We start from the raw sequence: 10407 nt of genomic DNA on the forward strand, positions 1-10407 counted from the left end.
CCAGATGAGAGATGAAGACCACCAGGTGGAGATGAGCCAGCACAGTGCAATGAAGGAAGATCCAAGACGCCAACGAGAACTAATGGGCAAAACAAAAATTTGAAAGCAAATAGAAAAAACTGAAAAAAGACTACAAGGACTAGACTAGGAATTTACAGGGAATACTTTAACTAGGACTAGACTTTGACTATGACTAGGACAGTATGAGCCAGGAACATGAGTAAACACACACAACGATCTGACAAAGAACGAGAGGACTAGAGGGACTGAATAGAGGGGAACTAAACAGCAAGGACAAGCTACAAGTGAAAATTTATTAGTGGTTGCTAATGGGAACAAGCAGGGGAGTGAGTGATGGAAACCCGGTGAGGGGAAAGCCTGACGGAGACACGGAAGGCAGGGCAATTGACGTAGACACCGAACATGTGCAGAGCTGTCAAACCGGCTCCCCACGAGTTTGACAACAACAACACAGAACACAAACACCTCTCCTCTGAACCATAACCTTTCCAATCCACCAAATACCGATACCCCGGCCCCACCGACGTACATCCATCAGCTTCCTGACAGTGTAAGTCAGTGAACCGTCCACGAGGCTTGGGGGAAGAGTGGAGGTGTCCGCTTACTGGCGGGGTTATAGGGGAAATGACAACGGACTTGACCCTGGAAACATGAAAAACAGGATGAACTCGACCAAGGTTAGGCGAAAGCTTGAGCCGGACGGCCACCGGATTAACCACCTTGGTGATGCGAAATGGCCCAATGAACCTGGGAGCAAACTTCAGAGAGGGCACCCAGAGAGGTAGGTCCAAAGTGGAGGGCCATACCGGGTGACCACACACATAGGTCAGGGTAGAGGACCAGTGATGATCGGCCGCTGTCTTGGTTCTCTGAGAAGTTTGGGTCAGAACCCCTCTGGCCCTCGTCCAGGTGCGACGACAGTGCCGAACGCAGGCCAGAGCAGAGGAAACCGCAGCATTGAGCTCCTGAGAAGGGAACAAAGGAGGTTGGTAACCCACAGAACATTGAAAGGGGACATACCTGAGGAGGAAACTGGAAGAGAATTGTAGGCATATTCAATTCAGGAGAGCTGTTTGCTCCAGGTATCGGGAGTCTGGGATGTTAGACAGTGGACCAGGGAAACAGAGGAGGCGTTTCAAACTCTGGAGAGGGGACTGTCATCTTCGTCGGTACAACATGCCCCAGACTTCGGCTGCCCCTTCACCCTCCAGACCTACGCTTCAGACATCGGGTTAGGAGCGGTTTTGTCCCAGTCCAAAGACAGGGTGGAACACCCCGTAGTGTATATCAGCAGGAAGCTCACCCCCGCCGATAGTAGATACGCCACGATGCAGAGGGAGGCCCTAGCCATAAAGTGGGCAGTCCTGGAGCTGCGTTACTATCTGCTAGGACGACGCTTCACGCTGGTGACCTCCCATGGCCCCTTACAGTGGATAGCCAAATCCAAAAACACCAACGCCAGGGTCACAAGATGGTTCCTAGCGCTCCAGGACTACCACTTTAATGTGGCACACCAGTCCGGGACATCCCATGGCAACGCAGACGGTCTGTCGAGGATGTGGTCAGGATAGGCAGCTCGGTCAGGTAAATGCCCCTCTTCCTCCCTCCCAACAGCTCCATCTGTTTCCCCACAGGACATTCCGCCGGACCAGGTCGACGCTTTGGGGGGGGGAGTGTGACGAGTCACCCCTTGCACAATCAGCGTTGCCAGGGAAACAGACAAGATCAGAGCAGCACCTGGCAAGCAGGGGCGCCATTCCCCATCTTTTTCCTGCTCCCTCGGTTCATTCAATAAAAGATGCCCTCCGGGGTTGTGTTTAGCACTTCTCGTGTACGTGTCGTTACTCTACTCGCCACAATGTGAACAAAACAAGCATACAGACATAAGGCTCAAATTAAAACGTGGTTGCACACCGAACGAGACGGGCTGTGCCGTCTAGAACAGTGGTTCTCAACTCATGGCCCTAAGAAAATGCATTGCGTAACTTGTGAAACCCACTTCGCGTCATGCAATGTAACAGACTGCTTCTTATGACTTATTGCTTTAATAAACTTTGGCTGTTGTATTTTTCCTTACAACTTCTATTTCCTAATATATTTTAGGTGAAATCCTGTGTGGATGCTATGGGCAGGTGGATGTGAATGAACACTATATTTATGGAGTGTTTATTTAGCTGGTAACTTAGTTGCCAGCTAAATACTGTAATTTAGTAGAATCACAAAATACTGTAACATGTAATACAGGTTTGATTCTATAAGGTACTGTAATTAAAAACAACAATTAAATGTAAATTGCTTTTCAGTATGTGGCAGGCAAAAATGAGACAGACACAGTACTCTACAAGCGCCGGAGGGTGATTTATTGACGGTGTTCTTTAAGCAGAGACTTCTAGAGAGAAAGCCGCGGGGAGTCCGCGCATCCTCAATCCCATGAAGTCATGGGGTGCTTGTGCCTCAAAAGGGAAGTACGTTGTAGTCCCGTGGAAATATAAGTGCTGCTGCGGCTCGTCACTTGCTGGTGTCTGCAAAAAAGGAAGAAAACTACACATTCACCATCTATATCCCTGATGAGCACAAGCTCACCTTTTGTCTTCTTTCTCTGCTTATAAAGGGTGAGCTTGATGGGGATCAGGTGGTGACGATCCATAGGTGTGGTGGCTTGATTGTGTGTTGCCTCGGCGACGCTGATTTGCCAGTGGCCCGCTCGTCACAAGTAATATACTGCAAACCACTATACATCAATGAACAACCATTTTACAGGACTTTATTGGTAACTTTTTTGCCAGGTAAATCCTATGAATTTTACAGTCTATTTTTAACAGTGAATTAAAACCTCTTAATTTCCGCCTTGACACGTAAAACCGTTTGGCTGGCCTAATGCCCTAAATATTTCTAGATTAGTTTGTTGCATTAACAGTCAGACAAACCTAGATTAGATTTTTTGGATAATGCATCCTGAATGAAGTACTTCCTATTATCACCTGATCACTTTATTCAGAAAGCTTATGAATAAGCAGTTATCACAATGTGCATTGTTCCGAAGCAATTATACAGGGGAAAATAAGAAAAACACAAAAAGGTTCTAACACAGCACAGTACATGGTGTTTATATAACTATTACGGTAATAACACGCGGATGCAAGTTGCAGATTACTTGGAACTCCATGGAATTCAGTATGGTGTGCGTGGGGATCCACGAGTGGAAGAACATAGGTCACCTCAAGTGTCGGAGTTGAACGAGCTGAGAGAAATGTTAAAAGCCCAGCAAAATCAATTAAATCATCTGACTCAAAGTATTACCAAGTTACAAGGTCCAGAACTGCTCAACAGATTTCCTCGTAACCAGGTTGTGATTTGTAGGAGGTGTCAAAAGCCGGGACATTTTGCGCGAGATTGTGATGGAGAGCGGCGGTCCCAGCTTACTCGGTATTCTAGTGCAATACGTTCTGGGAATGAGCAGCCTTCTACCTCTGCGGGGTCGGAAAACTAGCACCCACTGAGCCACGGGGCCTTAGCTCGGTGGGGAACTTTTCCGGCTCTGTTTTACTACATGATTCATCGTTGACATCTCGTATAATGTCTTCCTGTCCTCATCTTGTTGTACTAATGAGCGGATTACCTGTGCCTTGTTTGGTCGACACAGGTTCCATGGTCTCTACAGTTACAGAAAGTTTCTTTTCTCAGTACTTTGAACCATGGGGACAGGAGCGACTTCAGTCATGTCAATGGTTACAGTTGCGGGCGGCTAATGGTTTATCTATTCCTTATCTTGGCTACTTGGAGCTCGACGTTGCACTTTGTGGTAAAGTAATTTCACGCTGTGGGGTATTAATTGTTAAGGACCCCCCGGGTGGCCTGTGTGATCGGGTTCCTGGTGTTATTGGAATGAATGTTTTGAAACGATGTTACCAGGAACTCTTTAGTCAGTATGGTCCAGCTCTTTTTAACTCGTTGGATGTGTCAGAAGCACCACATTCTGTATCTCAAGCGCTACAATACTGTTTTGATAACAACACCCTATCGGATGTAAGTCATATTGGTAGGGTTAGAGTTCGGGGATCTCTGCCATGTCGTATTCCAGGAGGCACGTTTAAATTTGTACCGGCAACCTGTTCCAATGAGTTTTCCGGTGAGACTGCATTTTTTGAACCCCCTGAATCTGGGTTACCAGCGGGGCTGTTGGCGTCCCCCGCAGTGGTCCAGGTAAGTCGAGGGACAGCTTATATACCCGTGGTCAATGTTGGGGTGACTGATATCATGCTTTACCCTCGGTTCATGATTGGTACCTTGAGTAATGTTTATGTGGTGAGTTTGCCAACAGGTGTAACTGAGATTCGGTCTGCCGAGGCACTCATAGGTTCTCAAACTGCTGTGGTGGTACCCACCATTCTGGAACAAGTTGAAGTAGTGGATTTGCCTGGTTTATCAGAGGTAGAGCAGGGGCAGGTAAGGGCTTTACTTGATAAGTATAAGTCTGTGTTCTCTACTCGGGAGGGGGATTTAGGTTGTACAACCTTAATTTCTCATGATATCCCTTTAACAGATGAGGTTCCAGTACGTCAGCGTTTTCGGCGTATACCCCCGTCAGAGTATGAAACCGTAAAGGCCCACATAAATCAATTATTGGAGGCTAAGATCATCCGTGAGAGCTGTAGTCCATATGCTTCACCAATAGTGTTAGTCAAAAAGAAGGACGGTAGTCTACGGATGTGTTTCGACTACCGCCAGCTTAATGCAAGAACTAGAAAAGACGCATTCCCTTTGCCTCGGATCGATGAGTCTTTGGACTCCTTGAGCGGCGCCTGTTGGTTTACCACACTTGATTTGGCCAGTGGGTATAATCAGGTCCCAGTCACAGAGAAAGATCGATTCAAGACCGCTTTTTGTACGCCCTTCGGACTCTTTGAGTGGAACCGTATGCCCTTTGGCCTGTGTAACGCCCCAGGCACATTCCAGAGACTAATGGAAAGGTTGTTTGGGGACCAACAGTGTCAATCGTTGCTCTTATATCTGGATGACGTGGTGGTGTTTTCGACCTCTGTGGATCAACATTTGGAGCGCCTTGAGAGAGTTTTGTGTCGGTTGCAAAATGAGGGCCTTAAAGTAAAGCTTAGCAAGTGTGCATTTTTTCAAAGGGAGGTAAAGTACTTGGGCCATGTTATATCTGCGAAGGGGGTTTCGACTGACCCGGCTAAAATAGAAGCTGTAGCCGAGTGGCGGCGCCCCTCTAATGTTACAGAGTTGCGTTCGTTTCTGGGTTTTGCCAGCTATTATCGCCGCTTTGTAGAGGGGTTTGCCAAATTGGCAGCCCCTCTGCATAAGTTGGTTGCAATATGTGCTGGCTCGGGGCCCCGAAGGCGAGGTACTCTGGGGCTATCAGAGGCCTGGACTGAGCAATGTCAAGTGAGCTTTGAGGGGTTGAAAGAACGGCTATCTGCTGCTCCAGTTTTGGCATACGCAGACTTCTCTCTGCCTTTTATTTTGGAGGTAAGCCAAAGTGGCCTTGGTGCCGTCCTTTCACAGGAACAAGAAGGTAGTGTGCGTCCAATTGCTTATGCCAGCCGTGGTCTAAGGCCCACAGAGCGCAATATGACTAACTACAGCTCCATGAAATTAGAGTTGGTGGCATTTAAGTGGGCAATGACCGAAAAATTTAGGGAATACCTATTGGGGCAGAAGCGTATTGTTTTTACAGATAACAATCCCCTCAGCCACTTGGCATCTGCTAAATTGGGAGCCACTGAACAACGTTGGGCTTCACTCTTTTGACTTTGAGATCCGGTATCGTTCTGGCCGAAGCAACAGGAACGCTGATGCTCTCTCTAGGCAGAACCAGTTTTGTCAGGAGGAACGGGAAAGCTGGTTGTCCGGGACAGCAATTCCTGCAGTGGTGAGGCAAGCCGCAGAACTAGAACATACAGTGCAGGTTGATCAAGCTGTAATCACTGCATTGCCTAGTCATTCCCTGCATGACCTGTCTCAGTTGCAGATGGCTGATTCTGATATTCAAGGGATTATGGTATACTTGGAACGGGGCTCATTGCCTAGTTCGGAGGAGCGCAAGTCGCTTTCAAAGTCGGTGTTGACTTTGTTGCAGCAGTGGGACCGTCTTCTGAAAAGGGAAGGGGTCCTCTATCGGCGTGTGTTACGACCGGACGGGGGTGAAGAGGTGTTTCAGCTTGTTTTGCCTGCCATTTTAAGACCAGAGGTATTGACTCAGATGCATCAACAGCATGGACACCAGGGTGTTGAACGAACAACCGAACTGATCCGTCAGAGGTGTTATTGGCCCGGGATGTTCGCAGAAATTGCACAGTGGTGTCGGGAGTACGAGCGGTGCCAGTTAGCTAAAGACACCCGACCACCAGCCCGGGGTTTTATAGGATATGTTATGGCTTCTAAGCCAAATGAGATCTTGGCAATTGACTTTACAATGCTTGAGCCATCTCGCTCTGGACATGAGAATGTTTTAGTGTTAACAGATGTGTTTAGTAAGTATACATTAGCTGTCCCCACTAGGGACCAGCGGGCTGAAACAGTGGTGCAAGCCTTGGTCACCGAATGGTTTTTCAAGTTTGGAGTCCCAGGTCGTATCCACTCTGACCAGGGCCGTAATTTTGAGTCTTCCCTTATGAAACAGCTTTGTAGGTTTTATGACATTGAAAAATCCAGAACTACACCATATCATCCAGCGGGCAATGGCCAGTGCGAACGGTTCAACCGAACCCTACATAACCTCTTGCGCACTCTGCCTGTTTCCAGGAAAAGAGATTGGGTAGCCTGCCTTCCACAGGTTCTGTTTTCATATAACACCACCCCACATCAGTCTACCGGTGAATCTCCATACCACTTGATGTTTGGTCAGGAGCCTAGACTCCCAGTTGATTTTTTTGTTGGGTAGGGTTCAGGAACCTGGTGAGGGTGGGGTTCACGAGTGGATGATCGAGCATCAGGCAAGGATCAATGTGGCATTTGAAGGGGCAAGGGAACGTTTGAGGGGTGCTGCCAAACGTCGTAAGGAACAGCATGACCAGTATGTCCATGATGCACCACTGAGGGAGGGTCAATTGGTGTATCTTCGGAATTATGGTGCGAGAGGGCGGCATAAAATCCAGGACATGTGGAGCTCTGTGGTGTATCAGGTCATACGGGCACCACAGGATGGAGGGTCGGTGTATTCAGTTGCACCTGTGGGTGATCTGAATAAGCTAAGGAATGTGCATCGATCTTCGATAAAACTTTGAATACAGCAGGACTTTCCAACGGTTGTCCCTATTGATGACTCTTTAGCTAGGCCCTTGCCAGTACCAGGAAACGGGGAGGAAATGGAACTTTGGGTGGCGGTTCCAGGAGTCTCTTAGAATGGTGGGGAGCACACCGTGAGGGGAGACTCTGTGGTGTCTGGTGTACCAGAATCAATCGTTCCTCCTCCTGTTGGGTCCGGACGACCGTTTTCAGAAGGTACAGGTCCTGCCGTGGGGGTGTCCCCACCTACTGCAGATGGTGAGTTATTGAGTGGGGTTACCTCTGGTTCAACAGAGATGAGTGTCCTCCCTTCCCATGTCCAGGTAGGAGAGGGGGTGGTACGAAGAACGAGCCGGGCCACAGCGGGACAACATTCCAATGTCAATCATCTTCCTCGGGCAGTGGAAAGTGTGAGAGAGGCAGTAGTTATTTCAGGGTCAATGGCTAGTATATGTTCAGAGTTATTCAGGCCTTGGGATTAGTATCTGGACTGGGTACACATGTATATCGTCGGGACGACGACACAAAATTTAGGGGTAGATGTGGCAAGGCGGTAGTGACAGCTGTCGTCATAAGGGCATGTCCAATTAGCAACTGTGTCATTGGGTATAAATACCTGCTGGTTGTGTCTCCTGGGATACGTCATGGTCAGGGACCCGCCCCGTTGTATCGTTGTGAATCACACAGTATCTTGGGCTGCTGAGATGTGGTGTGCGTAAGACAATCATCAGCGTGCGTTTTATGCGGTTTGAGTGGACAAAGGACGGACTGTGCGTATTAGGCGGCTCATTCCCAGGGCTACTAGTGTTGTTTCCCGGTCTGCCTGGATGGCGGAGCATAGGCTGGGCTAAAGCTGTAGCGGCTAAAGAACGAGCGTTAGTTTACGGTGGATTTCTGGGCAATAATTCTTTGAATCATTGGAGCAAGTTGGGCTGTGCTATTGTGACGCTTTCACGCTGCTGCTTTGTGGAGATCAAAGCTTTTGCTGTGTTTCTTATTTTTGTTTTCCCATTATTGTATTTTACCACCCCCAGTGTGGTCCTGATTTGTGTGGCCATATTGTCACTCAATATATGTATTCAAGTTTCTCTCCCGTGTATCTCGGAGTCATCGTATGAGGAGTTACTCTTTATCTTGAGTGTTCTCATATCTCATAATGTAATCGCGAAGTCGACCCTTTGCTAATGCTTGGACCTTTTGCCTTTTATACGTGATCTTGTATCCTACGTGGGTAGAATTGTGGTTGTAGTTATTTCATTTCTTTCCTGTCTTGGTTTTCTTGGTTAACATTTAATTGTCTTTTCTTTATTAGGTTATTTGGTTTGTAAGTGCTTTTGTGTGATATTTGCTTTAAATTAATATTTATTTAGTTGCAGGAGCTGAGTGTGTCCTGAGGCGGGCTGACTCTTTATCACACCCAATGGTGTTATGGTGTATAAGTTTGCTGTGCCATTATTATGGATCGAAGTGGTGTATGCTGTGTGCGTGGTGTGTAAACTGGTAACCTTGTTCCAGCCCGCCTCTTACACAGGTCGCCTCAGCCGTCCTGCTTTTCGTTTGAGTTGTTTGTTTGTTTGTTTGTTTAACGTATTGTGTTTATGCTCTGTGTTTTGATTTAATTGATTTTTTTCTGATTATCCTTTCTTTGATTGAAATAAATACAACTATTTTTGTACCTTTACCCCCGCCTCTTGCCTTGTCCTCTTGAAGGGAGTGGACGTGTGTGCTTTAGTTAATTTCCCTGTTTATTCAGGGTGGCGTAGTCTCTATTGGTAGGCCGCTAGGCTACACAAGTAAAGATCTCTTTATTAAGACAATGGAAGTCCAACACGTTTCAGCCAGCAGGAGAGTGGTGACCAGTGCCGCTGCTAGCCATTTTGGTGCCCTAAGCATAATTCCATTTTGATGCCAACACAGAATATTTCGTAATTTGGTAACATTTCTTAGGTGGAAAAGGCGGTTTGAGATGTGATTTCGAAATGACAGGTTGCTGTCTAATATAACGCCTAGATATTTTACTGTATTTGTTGGAGTAACAGTAAATCCTTCAACATGCAGGTTATATTTCGAAATATTTGGTTTACGTGTCTTTGGTCCGTAATATTTTTGTTTTATTAGAATTTAAAAGAAGGAAATTACAAGTCATCCAATGTTTTATATCTGCGATGCACTCTGCCAATTTGGAAAGCTGCTAGGAATCATCTGGTCTTGATGAGATTTATAGCTGAGTATCATCTGCCTAGCTGTAGAAGCTAATTCCAATGTTTCCAATGTGCAGCATGTATATGGAGAATAGCAAAGGGTCCTACAGCCGATCCCTGAGGTAATCCATAATTTACTTGCGTTAGATTTGATGATTCCCCATTTAAATGGACAAATTGATGTCTGTCTGACAAGTGAGATCTGAACCATCGTGCAAGGGATCTAGAAGTATGTTATGGTCTACAGTATCGAACACAGCACTAAGGTCAAGCAGGACCAGGAGTGAGATGTTGCCTTTATCTGATGCTTGGGTAGCTTATGCAGGTCGTTTGTCATTTTAACGATCACAGTTTCAGTACTATGATGCGGTCTAAAGCCTGACTGAAATGTTTCATGTATGTCATTATTTTGTAAGAAAGAGCACAACTGAGTGGACACTACTTTTTCTAGTACTTTTGACAGGTAAGGGAGATTTTTAATCGGTCTGAAGTTTCCTAGTTCATTGGAGTTTGGTTTCTTGATAAGAGGCTTAATGATGGCCATCTTAAAGGATATATCAGAGGAACAGCAACATTACGTTTGCATAGACTTATTCTGTTCTCCAAGTTTATGCAGATTGTGAAACTAGTTATGTTCCCTTTTGCCTTCCTTATTTATTTCAAGTGTCATAAAGCAATTCTCTGAATCAATTTCTATTCAGAATTCCAGTGTTTGGTTTGAAACAGGAGTTATCACATTTCACAACTTCAAATACAAACTTTGCAGAATATGACATTGGAATAAATAAAAACCAAAGCCGTTAACATGTCTCTTCAAACAGCTAATGCATTTTGTGAAACTGGTTGAGTTCTTCTTTGTGAAGCAAAGGTCCTTCCTTAATTTAGCCAGAGGAAGTTCTATAAACCAATTCCTGTACTCAGGGATAGAAGTCTGTCTCAG

The sequence above is a fragment of the Barbatula barbatula genome, assembly GCF_947034865.1.
Source record: "Barbatula barbatula genome assembly, chromosome: 12".
Lineage (NCBI taxonomy): Eukaryota > Metazoa > Chordata > Actinopteri > Cypriniformes > Nemacheilidae > Barbatula > Barbatula barbatula.